At 42.5% G+C, this 21123-nt stretch overlaps 1 pseudogene; it reads right to left on the bottom strand.

Moving 5' to 3' along the window:
* Positions 1-20465: 20465 nt before the first annotated feature.
* Positions 20466-20747, bottom strand: LOC119505211 (annotated as a pseudogene).
* Positions 20748-21123: the final 376 nt, after the last annotated feature.

Here is a 21123-nt window from a genome sequence, read left to right as displayed (position 1 = left end):
GGAGAGATTCAGAGATGGAGGTGAGCTGTGGAAGGTGGCACTGGGCAACTTTGTGGTGCTCAGCCATATTTCCTGGAGGACTGGGGAGGAAATTCTCCAAGACAATCTGACAGCCTCATCCCCATCTTTTCTCTGGTGGGCTCCTTTGACTGCTAGGCAAAATGTAGGGTGGATCTGAGGATGGGAATGGTGCAGGCAGTGCCCTTTGCATTGTGTGGTGCTCCAGCTTGTGCTGTGTGACTGTTCTCTCTGTTGGTAGTATGGGTTCCTGGCACAAAACATGATGCAGATCTTCCTGGCACAGCTGCAGGAATGTAGGGATGCCTGCCCACCAGCCCTGGAGCTGGTGGCCCTCAAGGGAAGGGCCTCAGGAATGCCTCTCCCAGCAGTCCCCTTGGTGGAAGCCCTCCTATACAGCCAGGTTTGCCTGCATCTGCTGGAGAGCTAGGACATGGTTTTGATGTGTGTGTATGTGCTGCTCCAGCAAAAGCAGCCCCAGGATGCCCAATGGCTCCTGGAAGTAGGCCTGGGGCAGCGGGTTGGGAGAATGCAGAGAGCAGCAATGCCGGAGCACAGGTGGAAGGGCCCACCAGGTGTCTGGGTAGGACATCTGGGGCTCAAGACCCTGTCCTCATTTGGCAGAAAACCTGCTCTGTGTTGATGTGAAGCTATTGATGGCCTTTTATTTACCCACTGTTCTAAGAATTTGTGACAAAACTAAGCACATGGTTGACTAAGGGATTCTGGCCCTGGTGATGCTTGGGTAATACAGGTTATATGGTGTGTGCATTGTATACCTTCCTAAAGTCTTAAAATTCTGAATTCCAAAGTACACCTGGCCCAAAGGATTTTGAATGATTGATGTGGGGCTTCTTTGCTCCTCTCTTTCACTCTGTGATATGATTCATGCATAATTCATGTTGAATTTACCTTCAAAATGCTCCTCCATTCCCCCAGTTCTTTCTGTTTTCACTCCCCTCTGCTCACTTCTGTCCCTCAAATGCTTTAGAACCCAGCCACTGAAGGGATTTTTGTAAGTGCAGACAGGAACATAACATGCAACTGCTTTTGTGGCACCTGGTCCCTGTGAAACAGCCCCATTTACTATCAAGTCTCATCTCTCAGTGGCCATGCTGGCTGCCATTCCATCCTAGACCTCTGAGATCATCCCTCACTGGCTGGTCCCTCTCCTGTTGGTGGGATCCTGGCTTCTGGTGTGGCTGGTGCCTTCTGAACCTTGAGCTTTCTGTGTCAATGTTACATCTCAGAGAGTTTGCCAATGGGCCCCATCCAGGTATCTCAACCTCATTAAAACCTGCACAGCTCCTTCCTTGGGTTATAAATATGACCCATTTATTAATTTCCCTGGGGTATCATCTGTCTCCCCACACTGCACTGCAGATCCATGAGGAGGGGCTGTCTTGGTTTTGCCCACCACAGCCTCCACTGACCCTTCCTGTAACACCTGGGCCATAGGAGGGGCTCATTATTTGTAAACTTGTCAAAGTAAATGAATTATGTGAACAAATGAAGGCCTGATCAGAATTGTAATAAAGGCTGTGAAGGCATCAGGAGGCACTGAGGGAGAAAACCCCAGGGAAGCAGTATCAGCCCCATCAGGTGGTCTGGGGAGACCTCTCTGAGGAGAGCTCCTTTTACTGAGGCCTTAAGGTAAGATGGGACAACCATGCCAAGAATGGCTGTGATTCCAGCCTGTGTAGCACAGTCAGGATGGGTGGGAAGGTTCCATGAAGAGTCCCTGATGGCTTCTGGCAGGCAAGGGTAGGATGAAGCTACAGCTGCAGAAGCCCAGCATCACTCACATTTTGGGAGTCCCCAGCCATGAGGAGTCACAGCCAAGTGAGTCCAGGGCTTTTCTAGTGTCCTGTAGAGAACACTGAACAATTCTCAGTGTTTCTGGAGGAAAATCTGACCTCCTCACCCAAATGGTCCAAAATCCCTGGTTCAGTGAGTGTTTGTGGCATTAAAGGCCATCACAGGCCTCTGGGAAGGCTCACAGGGTGGATGGTGGAGTTAAGTAAATGGTGGGCAGCCCACCTGGGCCAATCCATGTGCACTTAGTTATCTGGAAAGTCCAGTTAATGCAAGGACATCATTCTAGGTGGTCAGGTTGGTGCATCATTGCTGGACACAGAACGGGGTCCTTTGTCCCACTCTGTCCAGAATGCAGAACCCTGAGGCCAGCCTTGCTCTGGCAAGTAGAGGTCCTTCATGACAGATTTTGGTCATGCCACACTCTAACTTTACTTGGCTGTGTGGCTGGATGCCTGTTCTCTGCCTTTTCCTTATCTTGTGCTCCCCCTGTCAGGATGGGGCTGCGAGATGTGCTCACCTGGGAGGGCTGAGGGCATCCAAGGATGGTGGCTCTCTGGGGATGATATGACCATGTCCCCTGGCCCTGTGAGGTGATCTAGTCCCCACAGGGCCATGATGCAGTGGGTGGCACAGAGGACACCCCAGTCATCCCAGACCTTCATGTCTTGGCCACTCAGGACTTTTGTAGACAGAAGTAGGAGTCACACCCACAGCCCCTGCACCTGATGCAGGCAGGGCTCCTTCCTGGATGTTGGGAACATGGGCTTCAGTACCCACTGCATCCTAGGAGAGCCAAGGCACTCAGGGCTCAGACATGCTGTCCTCAGCAGGGTTGTCAGACATCATAGGAAGGCAGCCAGGAGTTGATGCAGCACTGGAATGACATCAATGACCTGGAGAGGAAGATGCTGGGTGTGGATATGCTGACCCCTTGTAGAGGTTCTGCTGCCAGAAATGGTAAGTACAGAACATGGGTTTTTGTTACCCCAAGTCCCCCCAAGGAAGAGCTGTCACTGGGCATGGATTTATGTTATCTCATTGGGCCCCCCAGGAAGAGTTGAGCACCAGGAATGGGTTTGTGTTGCCCAATGAGGCCCCCAGGAGGAAGAGTTGTGACTGGGTATGCACTGTGTGTGGGCTTGTACTCACCCCATGGGCTCCCCCTAAGAAGAGGTTGGAGCTGGACATGGGTTTGTGTTACCCATGGACCCCCCCAGGACATGTGCTGAGATTGCAGAATGGGGCAAGAGAAACAGATGGGGCAGAAACAGTCAGAAAATAACAAGTGTCCTCTTAGGCAGTTTTTCACCAGCACCCAGTGTGCCCTCACTGAGCCATGCTCCTCACCTTCTCTGTCAGGTAATGTGGATGCAAAAGGATGGCCCCTGGGCAGGGTGGCTAGGGGCTAAGGACCATCAGTAAAGGAGGGTATGGTTCAGGCTGGCACAGTGGGGGATGAAGTTGCCCCTGCCCCAGAGCAAGAGGGGCGATCACTGGATGTGGGAGAAGCTCCATCTGCAGCTGGAAGGGCATCTGTGACAGGATTCACCACCATGGAGACCCTCAGCCCCTGTTCCCAGCAAGTGGCCCTACAGGAATGGAGTCTCCTCTCCTCCCCCTGCTCCCCTTTCCTCTCCTGCTGGGACCAGGTTCTCTGGCTGACCACAGACAGTGAATTGGAGGGGCAGGTGGGAGGTGCCCAGCCCACATTTCACAGGCAGCCTAATCCTAACTTCTGTGCTTCCCAGTGGCCTTGAGCCTCCATCCCAGCACTCTGATTGCAGCTGCAGGTCCTCTGAGGTAGGAGAAGGGCAAGATATTGACATTGGATGAGATGGAGGCAGAATGCTGAGAAGAGAGCCTGGGCAGGTGATCAGCACCAAATCCATGATGGGTGGTATCATCATCATCATCATCATCATCAACAACAGTGATAGGGGAGGACACTGAGGCACAGGCTATATCCCCTGCAGTGTCACATGTGAGAGGGCTGAACACCCAGGACTCTGGCACAGACACTCAGACCTTGGAGCTCTGCATTTAGTTCTGGGCCTTCCCACCCACCAGCACAGGGCTGCAGGAATTCCTCTGAGCTTCAGAACAGCCCAAGGGAAGAGGGTTCCAGCATTGCAGTGTCTGGTAAATAAACACTGCTTACTGGAGGAAGGGGAGGTGATTACTTTTAGGGTCCAGAGAATGTTCTTGCACAGTTGCCACCAATACATTCTGGTGCTATAGCATTCCTCAGCCTGGAGGTCTCCCAGGTCACATCCATCCATGCAGGTGCTGGCCACCTGAAAAGTAAGCCTCAGCCAGGTGTATGATCTGGGGACCAGATGGTGTGCAGTTCATCTCCAGGTTATGAGAGTCCTCTGCCTGTCAGAGCTTTTAGAAGGGCTGAGCTGCAGAACAGGCCCTGCTTCCCCAGAGCTTTCTTCCAGATACGGGGTAAGGGCACTAGGCAAGGAAGCAGAGGCCATTGGCCGGACTCACAGTGAGAAGTTCCATCCTGAGCACACATTTGGAAGAGGTCCAGGGATGTGTGGGGTCTTTGCTGGAAGTGCTGCTCTAGGTGGGTGGTCTGCACAGGTCCATCTGCACCTGGGACTTGGTGCCAACCACTCAGAGGGTCAAGGCAGGTCACAGGAAGGGATGGGAGTCCTGGAGCAGAGTTGGCACACCATCCCAGATCAGGGCAGAGAGCAGGAGCCACATACAGTCTGTGTGTGTGTGTGTGTGTGCAGGTGGGGTGGATTACGGCCCTTAAAATAGTAAAAGCTGTTCTTAGCTCATGGGCCACCAGATTACAGGCCATGGTCCAGGTTTGCATGCTAGCTGGTGTGCCCTCCAGTCCTAGATGAATAGCAGGTGGCTCCTGGTGCAATGCTGCTTGCCAATCTGTGTCCCCAGTCACTCCCTTTGGTTGTGTGATACATGAGATGCAGTTTAGGCCTCAGTGGGTTTGTTCAACACTGCTGGGGTCTTTCGGATATGGGGTCCCACCCTCAGGGACTCCCAACACGTGGTTCACTAGAAGAGTTGTTCCTGCCTTTGAGAACTTCTATTTCTGGGGTTACTAAGAGAGGTTGTACCCCCCTCCAGGAGAGCAGTGACTGAATAATTGACAGCTGATCCCTTAACCACACACAAAAACTCATCCACAATACAGAGCTGCCTGTCAAGCTCACAGTGGGGGGATGTGCAGGGTCCTGGGGTCACCCATGGAAGGAGCCAGGCTCCAGAGTGGGCCACGTGAGGGTCAGGAGCCCTGTTCTGGCCCTACACCTGTGGCCCTCACCTGTTACGCTGGTTTGGATGTATTATGTCTCCCAAAATGACATGTTCTTTAATGCAATCTTGTGGGGGAAGACATATTAGGATTGATTAGGTTGGAATCTTTGGATTAGGTTGTTTCCATGGAGATGTGACCCACCCAATGGTGGGTAATAACTTTGATTAAATTATTTCCATGGAGCTGCAACCCACCCATTCAGCATGAGTCTTGATTAGTTTGCTGAAGCCCTATAAAAGTTCAGACAGAAGGAGCGCAGAGCTGCAGCTGAGACATTTTGAAGAGGGCCATTGAAAGTAGTCTTTTGCTAGTTCAGAGTTTGCCTGGGAGAAACTAAGAGAACACCACCAGATGCCTAGAGAGAAATGTTCTGGGAGAAATCCATTTTGAAACCAGAACCCCAGAGCAGATGCCAGTGAAGTGCCTGTGCCTTCCCATCTGACTGAGGTTTTCCGGAGGCCATCAGTATTCTTCAGTGAAGGTACCCTACTGTTGATGTCTTTGTATGGACACTTTTATGGCCTTAGGACTTTAACATTGTAACCTAATAAACCCCCTTTATAAAAGCCAATCCATTTCTGGTACTTTGAATAATGGTAGCATTAGCAAACCAGAACACCTGGGGACTGCAGGTGGACCAGGCACCTGTGCACCTTCTAAGTTTACAGGGAGGGAGCTGGTAGATCATCTTCAGACAATGAACAGAGAGATGGTGGGGGAGGGGGAGCATGAGAGTTGCTTCCTGGAGGAAGCCCTTAAGGAGGGAGCAGATTTGGATGTCCCTGTTCTCATAGCCTTCCCAGTCATTGTCCTTGTCCAGGAACCCACCAACTTCTTCAGTCTGCCCAGAGGGTGCAAAAAGCTGGTTCTTTTCCAGAGAGGTTCACCAGAAGCTGCAGGATTTTGCCTTCGGTGTGTACCACAGCCCCAACAAGGACCAGAGGGTGAAAGCAGAGGGCAGGTTTCTTCCCCCAGGCTGATCCCCCCCTGGGGTGCTCCACCCCCCAACCAGTTGCCTCCATCTAGAATGCTCCCCCACCAATACCTTGCCATAGAATGCTCCCCCTGCCAACTGCTACCCTTAGCATGCTCCTGCCCCCAGAATTCCCCCAGAGTATATCCCCTAGAACCCACACTCCCACAATGTTGCCCCTAGCATTCTTGCCCCCACATTTCACCCCGAGAATGTTCCCCTTAGCATGTCCCCCCGAAAGAACTCCCCCACTAGATACTTCCACCATGACACTACGCTCCTCCAGAGTACATCTCCCCCAGGATGTTTCCCCTAACCTGCTTCTCCCCGAGGATGCTAATCACCCCAGATTGCTTATACCCTTTGTCTGGTGCCTCCCTTGGGGGTCCCTACCAAGAGTTGAAAGCCCAGGATTATTCTCCCCAGACTGCTACTCTCCCTGGGGATGCTCCCCTTTGGATGCATTTCTGTGAATTCTCACCCCAGCCTGCTCCTCTCCCTGGATGCTCTCCCCACGCATCTCCCCTATGGTGACTGGCCCAGGCCTCCTGAGTGGTCCCCACCCACCCTGTGCTGGTGGCTCCCTGACAGGAGCTCATTGTCTGATGAGCAGTCCTGTACTGACTGGATAGTCTGCACACACAGAGGCTTTGTTTTGCCATGTGGAGCTAAAATTTGCCAATCAGGTGGCTTCAGTGGGTGCACATTAAGCATCTCCTGTGTGCAGGCCCTGAGCACTTATGTTGAAGGGGAATAGACACCAAACAAGTCTTCACCCAAGGAGAGAAGCCCTCTGGTAGTTGTGAGCCCAGAAGGTGAGGTATTCATGCAAGGGGCAGGAGTGAGTGTGGGGTGGGGGCTGGAGGGGCAGTGTGATGGTTGGGTTCATGTGTCAGCTTGGCCAGGTGACAGTACCCAGCTGTCTGGTCAAGCAAACACTGGCCTAACAATTGCTGCAAGGATGTTTGTGGCTGCTTAATAAACCAACAGGCTGGTTTATTAAATCATCAGTCAATTGCAGCTGTGACTGATGACTCACCAAAGGGCTTGTCTTCCACAATGAGAGAATGCAATTGGCTGGATTTAATCCAATTAATCAGTTGAAGACTTATAAGCAAGACAGATAGAGGACCTTCACTTCTTCTTCTGCTGCCCAGTGAAGCATTTCCTGAGGAGTTCCATCGAAGTTGCCAGTTCATTTCCTGAGGTGTACATTGAACACATTTGTGGAAGATCCCAGTCCATTTCCTGAGGAGTTTGTCGAAGTTGCCGGTTCATTTCCTGAGGAGTTCATTGGAGATCTTCCTTGGAGTTGACAGTTTGCTGACTGCTCTACAGAATTTGGACTTATGCATACCCACAGTTGCGTGAGTCACTTTTACAAATTTTATAGTCAGAGACACCTCTCATTGATTCTGTTTCCCTAGAGAACCCTAACTAATACAGGCAGGCTGCCCATGCTGAAGGAGGAGGAGACCCCTTTGCTGGGAGATGCAGGCCTCAGCACCAGCTTGCTTCACACCATCCCTGTTCTTCTCTAAGCTGTGGTCCTTATACCTCAGAGAGAAAAGGCACCTGGTCAGGTGCAGAGCCCCTGGGGGCTTGGTCACATCTGGGGAGCTCAAACTCTGCCATTAATCCTTCCATTGAATTATTTATTTTGAAGTTATTTTTTAAGTTCCAAAAGCTTTCTCCTGATTCCTGACTTTTCCTTCTAATACACCATGTTAGGGGATTGACTCACGTCCATCACAAAAGGCATGTTCAGGTCCAACTCCTGGTCCTGTGGGAGTGAACCCATTTAAATGTAAAAAGAACCTTGGAACATGGTATTACTAAAGATGTGCCCAAACCAAATGAGAGTGCACCTTATCTAACGTGTCTAAATAATGGAAATGGAAATGATAGTGATGCCATGGTAAGGAGCAAGCAGCTGGAAGTTAATGGAACTTGGCAGAGAAAGAACATGCTGCCATATGCATTACCATGTGATGGAAAAGACAACCCCCAAAATTGCTGCCAGCCAGAAGATACCAACCCTGGAAGGAAGCAAGCCTTCTAGGCTCTGAAACAATGAGCCAATAATTTCTTGTTGTTAAGCCAACCCTCTATTTAGTTATTTTCCACAGCTGAGAATCTAATCCATTACCTTCTTATGGATACAGTTTCTTATGATTCTCTAAGGATGCCAATTAGAATTTTAAAAAATATACTTCACTCCCCAAAAAGGCCCTTTTGAGATTGGATTCTGTTCCTGCTTTGTATAGAGAATGACACACACCCGGAAAGAAGAAGAGGATGGGGCCTTGCTCCTCCAGAAGTAATTTTCAGTCTTTCCATGTTGGTCTTTCAACTGGCTCCTTTTTTTCACCATAGGAGATTCACATGTGCTTGTCCCTAATTAACAGTGTGGCTGATGAGGCCCCATGTCTATGAGTGGGGACAATCAGAGTGGGTTTCAGGATAGGATGAGGGGAGCTGGTTTCATGTTATGGACCAGAAAATGTAATTTGCTAGCTTCCTTGGTCTTCCAATGTCATTCTCTCCAGGTTTTTAGAATTCCCTGCCCATGGGTTACTGCTGACTCCAAGCACTGGAATGCATACAGATTCTTCACCAGGGTTTTAGTTCTCCTGGCTGCCAAAACAAATTCCAAGCAACCAGTTGGCTTAAACAAAGAGAATTTATTGGCTCATGGTTTTGAGTCTATGGGAAGTCCAAAATCAAGTTGTCATCAAGAGGATGCTTTCTCACAGAGGACTGTGATGTGTGGGGCTGACTACCGAGAATCCTTGGTCTTGACTTTCCTGTCACATGGTAATGCAGCTAGTGGCCTCTCTTGGCTTGCAAAAAGGTAGAAAATGCTATTATGGCATGACATGAGACACCAGAGAGGCAAGTTTCATGGGTGCCCAGGGCATGTGGAAGCTTGTGCTTGATGATAGCCCTTCCTGGGGCAGGGTCAGCTCTGTCATCTGAGACCTGTGTCTGTCAGGTCAGCTCTGTCATCTGAGACCTATGTCTGTCAGCATAACTGAGGAGTGCTCTCAGCTGCTCTCCTCACACCCACTCCCACTCTGCAGATCTGGGTCCTTCACTCAGGATCATTCACAGTCACATCCCACTTTCATTCACCAAAATTCTGCATGTTCAAGTTGTGGAAATATATATCAATAATGCAATGCACATCAACTCATTCAGTGACATGTTCTGCATTTCCTAAATGCACAATTTTTGTGCAGTTAATTTTGAAGAAATCACAAACTTATAGAAAATTTAGAAATAGAGTACAAAGAAGTTTTCCCCTTGAACCATTTATTGACATCACACCCCATCATTCCCCTAATCCTTATATGTGTATTTCCCTCAAAGAAGGAATTCTACATAGCCATATTACAGTTGGTATCAGGAAATCAACACTGAAACATTACAACCATCTAATCATCACCCATTTAAAGTCCAGTCAGTTGCCAAATAATGTTCCTGGATGGCAAATGAAAGCAGTCCACTGTGATGTGTTGCCTTTAGTTGATATATTTTAATGGCCTATCTGGAACAGTTCCCCTGTCTTGCCTTGGCTTTCATGACTTGACACTTGTGACTGTTGCATGTCACATGTTCTGTAGCATGAACCCTCCATTGTTGGGCCCGGTGCTTCTGGTTGTGCATCTTTGGGAGGAATATCACAGAAGGGATGCCAGGTCCCCCTGACTTTGGTCATGCCTTTACTGATGGTTTTCATCAGGTCACCTGATTAACCTGGTCCACCAAGAAGTTACCCTTTTCTTCCTTGTGTATTTTTGGGTCTGGAGTGCTTTGAAATGGTAAACATCCTGTTTCTCATAAAACTTTATGTAAATATCTATGTGTCTGCTTGCTTCAACATGGACTCATGCTTTCTGCTTTAATTTAATAGGTGATTATATGTTAATATCATTACTTATTCTAATGCTCTAATTTTCCTTGATTTGGCCATGTGGGGCCCTTAAGCTGATTTCTTTCTCCTTTTGATAGATTCCTTTAACTCACTGTGACCTTCTTAACTTTCTAGCAATAAGAATACTGTAAGCTCACTTTATACATTTCCTGATGCAGTCCTATAGTCAGCCATTTCTCCAAGGAGACTTGGTTCCAAGATCTGGGTACTCCTTGATATGGGTGTTGATGGCTCCCAGGTCCTCTGAGGAAGAGAAGGCAACGGATGTGTTGGAAGCCTGAAGGAGCAGCTTGAAGAGCAGCTCTGAGGTACTGGCCTGTGTGAGGATGGCTTGAGATGGTCCTTCCAGGAGTGCATGCAGTGACCCCAAGCCTGGAGTGCTCTGAAGTCCTTTGTTTCAACTTTGTATTTTGAAATGCTTTCAATCTCACAAGGAATTTGTGGAAATTACACAAAAACCACAGAATTCCAACACACCTTGCACACCAATATCCAGATCCACCAACTTTTAACATGTTGCCCCATTTTCCATATCATTCCTTCTGTGTTTCTATGTTTTCTAAACCTTTGAGATATTTTTTGGCCACCTGAGGGCCTGAAGCAGAGTCTACAGCTTGAAGAACTTCCTTTGTCTTTGTGTTGCTTGTGAAGTGAGTACCCTGGGCCTGGGTCTCACATCAATGTGTGCTGTCACCTCAGAGATTCATGTCACTTACAACTCCACTGTGATGCTATGAACACCTGCTCAATCTCAAGCAAACAGCAATCTCATGCACACACTTTATGAAAAGCAAACCAAATCATTAGAGGAATCACACTCAGCCTCACTGGAAAAACAAAAACACGGCCTAAGTTCACAAGCCTTTATGCATCACCTTGATGAGATCATCCATCCTTAGATGTCCAAAATGCAAAAACAAGAAGAGCAAAGGGAAAACCTTCCAAAATGTGAAAACAAGAAACACAAAGGGAAAACCTTCTTATGAACGCACTTTAGATTTACAGATAAGTGTAAAGATACATAAAGGATTGTGTCCTGTTCAAACACCTTGCCAAGGTACCACAATAACTAAAAGATTGTAAATTTTGAAACTCCTTTGCCCTCAAGTGAACCCCTCACCTACTCATGGTCATTATCAGGGACCAGAAATTAGCATTTGTACAGTATTAACTAAATCATAACCCTTATTGGAAATTCAGCAATTTTTTCTTGAGTGACTTTTTCTGATCTAGGTTTCATTGTGCACATGCTGTTATTTCAGAGTCTACCCCAGCCTTTAAATTTCCTCCATCTTTCCTCATCTTTCATGGCTTTGATGTGTGTTATTATTTTGGGACTTTTAGATGGGAATTCTCCCTATTAAACTATGCAAGAGTTCTTTATTGCCATTTTTTACATTTTTTGCACATTTTATTGAGTTATATTCATTTATCATATATTCCATCCAAGTATACAATCAATACCTCACAGTATCATCACTTAATTGTGCAATTATCATTACATTCATTTTTAGAACATTTACATTGCTCCAAAAAGAAAAGTGTCAGAAGACACACAATAAAGAAAACCTAAAACACCCCATGTCCCTTAACTCCCCCTAATGTTGACCACCAGTGTTGGTGTGGTATTTCAATTACTGTTGGAAAGAATTTCAAGGCATTACTGTTAACTGTAGTCCATAGCTTACAATAGGTATTTCCCCCCACATACCACTCTATTAATTGTTTGTTCTAGTGTTGTACATTTAAACTGGTTCATGAAAGGACTTATTTAAATTTGTAGTTTTAATCAGTGACATACATGACTCTAGACAATCCCTTTCAACCAAATTCAACTAAAGTATGGCACTATTCTTTATATTCCCAATAATGAGCTACACTCACACCATAATTATTTCCAAACATTTTAAGTTCAACCTTGTTATATATTCTGAACATTTTACATTATTGGAGAGCTTACAGTTTAAGGTTGGAAGACAAACAGTAAACACATATAAGATGTTATCGGGTCATAAGTCCTATGGAGAAAATTAAAGCATGGTAAGGGAAAAAGATTGACTGGAGCTATTTTATACAGAATGGTAAAGGAAAGTATCTCATTAAGGTGACCTCTAAGCAATGACTTGAAGGTAGTGAAGAGCAAGCCATGTGAATATCTGGAAGAAGAAAATTCTAGACAGAAGGAATATCAGTGAAAAGCTCCCCAAGCAGGGTCATGCTTGACATGTTCATAAAAGCAAGGGACCAGGGTTGTTGGTGGTAGATGAGAGGACAGGGCAGCAAATGAGGTTGGAGAGGTGAGCACTGGGGACATCAGGGACCATGAGTCAGGTGCAGTGGGGAGCCAGTGGAGGACCAGGAAGCCAGTGATATTACCTGGCTTACTTTTTAATTTTTTATATTTTTTCAAATGCAATTTTATTGATATATTCACATACCATACAATCATTCAAAGTGTACAATCATTTGATCACAGTATCATCTCATATTTGTGCATTCATCACCACAAATTTTGAACATTTTCATTACTCCAAAAATAACAGTAAAAATAAAAGTAAAAAGAATATCCAAAACATCTCATACTTCTTTTCCCCCTCTATTATTCATTTATTTTTATCCCCATCTTTTCTACTTGTAAGAAAAGGGTTAAGTTTAGTTTTCATATAAAGATGATGTGGAATAGGGGAAATAGAAGCTAAACACAGCTAGAGTCCCGAACCATGCAGTTTCATGCTTGCCAGGTAATACCATGTGGGAATTTAAAACATCAGCAGAAGCTAAGTGGGGAAAAATAAGTACCTTTGTCCAGGGGTAGAAATTAAAAATATATAGAGAGTCATTTTCTTTTGCCCCAGATAAAAAAATATATATAAGGTAAACCACTCAGTACAAAGGGTGGACTGCAGAGGCATGGGGAAAGTGAAGCTTTCTAATAATAATAATAATAAAATAACTTTTTACAAAAGTAGTGCCCCACCAGACTGAATAAACTTTCAGTGCAACCCAGTAGTAGTAACTGTCAAAAAGCAGACAGACTAATTAACAAAGTATATATAATGGGAGCAGATGTCACTGATGAGGACCCTCTGGGAATGTTCCATATACAGGTCCTCCCCTCCCCAACAAAGGCACGCCCCAAAACATCTTCTCCAGTAAGTTTGTCAGCAACACCAAGGAAAACTTGGCTGGAGACCAGCTCCCCAGTTCAGAATGATCCCAAAGTCATTAGAATTCTCAAGGCAAAAGGCTTAAAGCAGACCATAGAAATAGTGAAAATTTATAGTGATACAAATAACCTGGGTAGAATGGGGCAAATATATAGTCCAGAGTCTAAATGAAAGCAATTGTTACACTTGTGCAACAGGTCAACCAACTGCCCAAATCATGCCCTTTCTGTTAGGTATGAAAAAGCATGAAAAGGAGTTTAAGTGTATAGTACTCCTTTTTCAAAATGCTACTTCTGGTGAAAATTGTAACACATTTGTCCTCTCTCTTCCCTCCACTCTGGAAGGAAAATGTCAAGGCTGTACCAGCTTCTCACCTTGGTCTAGGAAACCACACTGCCTCTCTCTCTAGATGGGAAGAAGGGCTCCAGGATCTTAAAACCATGGCCTTGTGTACATGAGGGTGAAACATAAGCAAGGATGATGCTGGCAATTTCTCCAGTTTAACCATACCCCATACAGACCCCTGGTGGTACTGTGGAAAGGGCATCCTCTGGCCAACCTTACCTGAAAAGTGGGGAGGGACCTGTGCTCTGGTTCAATTGGTTATCCCATTCACCCTGGCGTTTAAAAAGAAATAGACAATACAAACCCAGCAGGAGAGAAAAAAAAAAAAAAAAAAAAAAAAAAAAGAAATTCACCTGGCTCCTTTGATAAATGAATTTACCTAAATAACATAGAATTTCCCCAGGGAATCCCAAATGAATTGAAGGCCAAAAATCAAGTAACTGCAGGGTTTAAATCATTTTTATTCTGGTGGGTCACTATTAACAAAAATGTGGATTTAATTTTATATGTATATATATTATAATCAGCAAAGATTTATCAATTACACCAGAGATGCAGTTAAGGGAATAGCAGGATAGCTAGATGCTACTAGCATGATGGCATGGGAAAATAGAATGGCCCTAAATATGCTGGCTGAAAAAGGAGGTGTCTGTGTTGTGATTGGGGGTAATTGTTGCATGTTCATCCCCAATAATATGGCACCAGATAGAACCATCACCAAGGCTTTACAGGGCTTAATAGCCTTGTCTGAGAAATTAGCTGGAAATTCTGGCATTAACAACCCACTCACAGGATAGTTAGAAAACTGGTTCAAAAATAAATAAAAAGGAGTCATACTATCCATCTTAACTTCCCTTATCATTTCAGCTGGGGTACTCACAGCAGTTAAATGCTGCCCCTGTGCCCAAGGGTTAGCTCAAAAACTCATTGAAACCACTGTAACCATCAAATGCCCATGAAGTATAAGCAGAACAACCTATACCCCCTCAAAGAAAAGGACCCCTATGATTAAAAAAATGTGAAAAAGCTCTTAACAATTTTGAAAAACTAAAAGACCTTTAAGAGAAAGAAGGGAAAAATCTGTAAAAAAAGAAAAAAAAAAGATGAGCTTTCACATAAACATGATGTGGAATAGGGGAAATAAAAGCTAAACACAACTAGCACAAACTGACTCTGCGATTAGAGGGAAAGAAAAAGCCTCTGACATAAGCCTAGAGTTAATGCCAGTAACAACAAAGGTCACTAAAATGTGAAGAAATATGAGGTGTAATCAAAGACAGGTTAGTTGGCTCACTTGGATAAACTGTAACCTCTGAAGTACCCAGACAATGGGGAAACAGTGGAGGGACTTGCATGTTAGGCTTAGGAAATATATTGTGCTGCTTTCCTTTGTTTGGGGTGCTGACCATTTCATTTTCTTTTGGTCATGTGCCTGCTTTTACAAGAATAAAAATAAATTTCTTTTCTCCTCCACAATTGGGTAAGCCTTTGTTTTCTTCCAGGTACAACTCTGTTTCTAACATACTCATCTGTCCGTACACTGGATAAAGAGAGTGTGAGCCACAAGATTTTTACAATCACACAGGCACACCATATAAGCTATATAGTTATATAATCATCTCCAAAAATCAAGGATACTGGAATGCAGTTCAACATTTTTAGGTATTCTAGCTATTTAGTACACTAAAGACTAATAAGGGGTGTCTACATAATGCATAAAAATAACCTCCAGTATGACTTCTACTCCATTTCAGACCTCTCAGCCACTGAAACCTTATTTTGTTTAATTTCTCTTTCCCTTTTGGTCAGGAAGGCTTTCTCAATCCCACAATGAGAGGTCCAGGCTGATCCCCAGGAGTCATGTCCCATGTTGCCAGGAAGACTTACACCCCTGGAAGTCATGTCCCACATATGGGAGAAGGCAGTGAGTTTTACCTGCCAGGTGGGCTTAGAGAGACACAAGCCACATCTGAGCAACAAAAGAGGTTCTCTGGGGGTAAAACTTAGGCACCATTATAAGTAGGATTAGCCTCTCCTTTGTAATAACAAACTTCATTAGGTCAAGTCCCAAGATCGAGGAATTGGCCTACTACAATTGTAGTCCCCAGTGCTTGCAAGAATATAAGAAATTCCCCAGGTGTAGAAGTTTAATGTTTCCACATTTCTCCCCCAGCCCTCAAGTGGGCTTTGCAAATACTTTATATTCTCTGCGCAAATTACTCTGGGATGTATCAGGGTTTCATGCTAACTTGTGCAAACCAACAAGATCTCACCCCCTGTTTAAGGTTCCATGTAATTATGGTGTTTGAATTAACTGACCATACAAGTTAAATGATATAGTGTGCTACAGAAAGTATAGATATTACAACAAATAAACATCTCTTCCTTTGGTCTCACACAGAACTTGAGGTTTTAAAACACCATCAATATCATCCTTTTCCCTTTAGTCTGGTTTACCTTAGTTCTAATCTAGTCAATTTTCTTCACATCTCTAATTGAAGATTGATCTCTTTTTCAGCATTTTAACATTTTCTCTATGGGGAAATGCTGATGTTCATAGCTGCTGCATTCTGGTTCTGAGTCTCAGGTGTTACACAGATACCCTAAGTGACAGCCTGAACAGGTTATACACAAACAGCTAAGCATCTCAGAATTCAGAGATAACCAGTACAACTCATGAATAGATGTGACTTCTGTAAGAGCTTACAATCTAGGAAACTTTACCATAAGCCTTCCCCATGCTCTCAGATTCAGTTCTTAGTGTTTGCACATTATAGTTAGTCCATGTTAGTGAGGCATTATAATGTTTGTCTTTTAGTTCTGGCTTTTTTCATTCAACTCACTGTCCTCAGGTTCCACTGACCTAGCTGTATAACTCACAACTTCATTTCTTCTTACCCCTGCTTGGTATTCCATTGCATTTAAACACCACAGTTCACCATTCTGTTTATAAATTGAGGTACCCTTAGGCCACCACCATCCATTGTGAATCATGGATGTGTCTGCCATGAACACCAGTGTGCAATATCCATTCATGTCGCTGCCCTCAGTTCTTCCAAGTATATATTTAATAACAGGGCTGCAGGACAGTATGGCAACCCCATAGTTCAGCTTCCCTTGGAATCACTACACTGACCTCCAGCTGAGCTGTGCCATTCTACACTACCAACAAGGAAAATGTACATCCCTTGCTCCACATTTCCTGCAGCACTTGTGTCCCTCTTTACATTTTAACAGTTTTATTCACATGCTGTACAATCCATTCTAAGTGAACAATCAGTGATTCCCAGTACAATAACATAATTATGCATTCACCACCACAATCTATAAAAGGACATTTCAATCTCTTCTCCAAAGAAAGATAAAAAGGAGAAAAAATGAAGAAAAAATACAATGGACAGAAGAAAAATAAATAAAATACAATGAAAAAGTCAGACAATATCACCACTCCCAAGAATCCCATATCACTCCCTTATATCCCCCTCTTATACATGTTTAGCTTGGTATATTGCCTTTGTTACAATTAATGGAAGCTTCTTACAATGTTGCTATTAACTATAGTTATATAGACTCTAGTTTCCATTGATTGCATTTTCCCCCTACACTATCCAATTTTCAACATCTTATAATGTTGATACTCATTTGTTCTCCCTCATTTAAAACATTCTTATTTTTTACATTTAATCACCATCATTGACTACTCTAGGTTTAACTAAGTTATACAACCCCAGCTTTTATCTTCTACCTTTCCTTCTGGGGCCACACATGCCCTTGGCCTTCCAATTTCAACCATATTCACACTCATCTTTGTTCAGAGTATTTAAAATATTGTCTTACCATCACACACTCTTATGCTATCCCTTCCATTTCTGGATCTATAAATCAATCCTGTTGAACATTCTGTACTCCACCAGCATCAAATGCCTGATCTCTAACCTCTTTCTTTCTTCTGATAACTTGTGTTCTCAACTCTTAAATTTCTCTCATCAATGTTAGTCCATATTAGTGAGACCATACAGTATCCATCCTTTTGTTTCTGGTTAATTTTGCTCAATGTAATGTCTACAGTATACCATTTTGTCTTTTGGATTTTATATGTCATATCTTATTTAATTTCATGTTTTCCTCTCTTTTCCTACCTTTCCTGACAGTCTTCATTTCTACACTCTTTTCCAAACCTCCCTCTCCTTTATTTTCCTGTCTACTTGTAGTGCTCCCTTTAGTATTTCTTGTAGAGCAGGTATCTTTTTGCAAACTCTCCCAGTGCTTGTCTGAAAATATTTGAAACTCTCCCTCATTTTTTATATAGAAAAATGTATATTTATATTCCTAAAGGCAATGCAGACTTTTTAACAAAACCACATGTGGAAAAAGTATTGAGTTACATTCCAAATGAAATCAGTGAGAAGAGCAGTATCAAACAATGTTTTAAAACAGGCAGCATATCAACAAAAGGGCTGTGTAGTAATGCACAACTTTTTGTTACTAAGCATATTCATAGTTGAATGATTAGAATTAGAAAGCAATGATTTAAATCATCCACATTTTAAAATGTTTCTCATATACATACATTTTACTGTTTTTTTATATTTTAGTAATTTGGTTTGGGGGCTTGGGTGGACACAGAAACATAACTGATTCCTCTTTAAATTATGACAAATTGATAACCACTTAAGAGTTTTCATGAGGAATTTTATTCATAATTTTATGAGGGAGATGGCTGTACGTATTACATATGGATATGTGTGTGTGTATGCATGTGTGTGTATATATATATGTGTGTGTGTGTGTGTGTGTGTATGTATGTATATGTATGAATTTAGTAATCATTTCTGTTTTCCTATAAGGTATCCCTTTTCCCTTCCCTTTCCTAACAGTATTCCTAATATTTGGGCATCCACCCTAGTCCATGTAACCCATGTGATTTTGGGGAAAGCTGATTACACTCACAAAAGCAGGTCATGTTTTGCTGGTGCAATCATAGCCTATTGTTCCCAGAAAGTGATATACCAACATACTTCTGGTTCAACAGTAGATAAGCACAGTATTTGGATATATTATTTTTCTCTAAAAAAATTGGGAACTAATGTAATTTCTCCTTTAGAGTATCACAAAAGGAATCTGCTTAACTGCAAATTCAAAGATTGTATGGACACACCAAACAGCCCTAAGTGCTATTATCATTTATCTCAAAGAGATGAAAGCATCCCTGAGGTCTCCCTGACCACTAACCTAAGTTCTTATTCTTGAAGATGTAAAGGTAAAATTGTTCTCACTATATTAAAATAGTAGGAAAGTTTTGCACATATTTCAAAATGGAATGCTCTAGTTATAAATGCATTCACCCATTAAAGACCACTTTTCTGCCTTGGAAAAATTAATCATCTTCATAAAGACAAAAATGTATATTTCTAAAAACAATTCTATGATTTCACTATCTTTTATTAACAAAAACACCACTAATATTCTAACATGAAGAAAATTGAGCCTAATTATGTCTTGTCTAGGTATTCATAGAATATTTCCCACCATGATTTAAATAGTAGTTTTTTCCATGAGGAATAAAGAGATCTGTATCTCTCATAGTTCAAACTCTAAAATTAGTGTATATAATATACTTCAGTTTAATAAAGTCTTGTGGGAGGGATGGGTGAAAAAGTGGATCAGTTTCCTTTCCCTAAATCAAGTTAACTGGTCTATTTAATTTACAGTCTGTATTAGCACTTACAATCTACAAATTCTAAGTTAGGGTTCAGAATGTGGTCTTATCATTCAAAAGAGCAGGCAATTATAATAGCTGATCAAAAGGAGCAATAATTCTTATATTTTGGCTTATTATATATTATAGAAAATCACAAAAGTACAATAAAATTTGTGTTTCTAATAAATGAATATCTAAGTTATGACTGCATCACATAGAATTACTTCATAGTATTTATGCTTGAAGTAAATCTTTTTAAATACAGCACCTATATATTTCTCATATACTAATACTTTCCTTGGCCAATTTCACATTTGTGAAAATCATATAATCATTCTTTAATAAATACAAAAATGCCAAATGCCTATATAATTTTGACAAATATATTAACACTCAATATAACCTACCGAGATTTTCAGTTTAACTCATCCAATTACTGCAAAGATCTTTACAGAGTGGAATCTAATATTATACAAAAGTACATCACTGCCCTCTGATGGGACAAGCATTGTGTCATTTTAAGTTGAGTAAAATATTAAAAAAAAACTTCAGTATAATGTAAAACAAAATATTAATTTTATAAGTTATGCAATAAAGATTAGGAGAAAATTCAATATTTGTCTACAAATATCCAATAATTTGTTAGTTATAAAAATTTACAGTGTTCCTTCACATAAGCCCTTTAAAAGTTTTTCAAGGTTTTCACAGGTAATCAGTTTAAAGGCACTAAATCTATAACTTTAAGCAAAAGTCTTTAAATATAATGAAATAAAGATAGATATATGGCTAAGCAGCACACTAAAAATATTCAGATACTTTTATAAAGGAGAGAAAATATAATTGCAAATTTTAATATTACAAATGTATTCAGAGTTTTTACATCCAGATGTGTGTGTGTGTGTGTGTGTTTGTGTGTATATGTGTGTTTATATATATATGTTCACTATTTAGGTCCATGCTTTAACTGGTAAAGAAAATGTCACATACTCACTGTCTGCAGCAAGTGTAGAAAAATAAGTATTTAATGAATGGTCTGGCCATTTTCTAAGTTTGAAAATCAAAAGCATTTGCAATATTTTCTATATAGAATTAGTACTGTATTTAACGACACAAAAATTACAGTCTGAGTCTTTTTTAATTCATAGAGAAGAAATTAAATTGAGAAGGTCCACTTGATTGCAGATATTAAAGTTATTGGCAGTAGACTCTTCCACTCATGTTATGCTTAATGAAACTGTCCACCTAAGCCCACCTTCTAGTGGGGTTCCAGATGTAGAGATTTGTTTTCCTAATTTTTCCTTTTGCTTTCTCTTTTCTTCCACAGATTGAACATCCAAAATGTCCTGAAATTCAGCCTCCCCTTTTCTTCTCTCTGCAGCTTCTGCAAGTTATGCTCTTTTCTCTTCTGGGTCCAGCGATGGAGGCTTAGCCTCCATGAGGCAGGGAAAATAAAACCCCACTGGGACAGCAGCTAAGGGGTTCCCTTTATGGGGCATGCCCTGACCTAGGCAGCACTGCAGGTCTCCCTCATTTATGAAGGACAGTTTTTCCAGATATAGAATTCTTGGTAGGCAGTTTTACTCTTTCAGTAACTTAAATATATCATACCATTGCTTTCTTGCTTCCATGGTTTCTATAAAGAAATCTGCATATTGTCTTATAAAGCTTCCTTTGTATGTGATGGATCACTATTCTCTTGCTGCTTTCAGAATTATCTCTTTGTCTTTGACATTTGATAGTCTGATTATTAAGTGTTTGGAAGTCAGTCTACTTGGATCTATTCTGTTTGAGGTATGCTGCTCTTCTTGGATCTGTAATTTCATGTCTCTCCTAATGGGAAATTTTCAGTGATTATTTCCTCCATTACTCTTT

The sequence above is a fragment of the Choloepus didactylus genome, chromosome 10 (assembly GCF_015220235.1).
Source record: "Choloepus didactylus isolate mChoDid1 chromosome 10, mChoDid1.pri, whole genome shotgun sequence".
Lineage (NCBI taxonomy): Eukaryota > Metazoa > Chordata > Mammalia > Pilosa > Megalonychidae > Choloepus > Choloepus didactylus.
The sequence above is the reverse complement of the archived record's forward strand: the minus strand, read 5'-3'. Positions and strand labels throughout refer to the sequence as shown.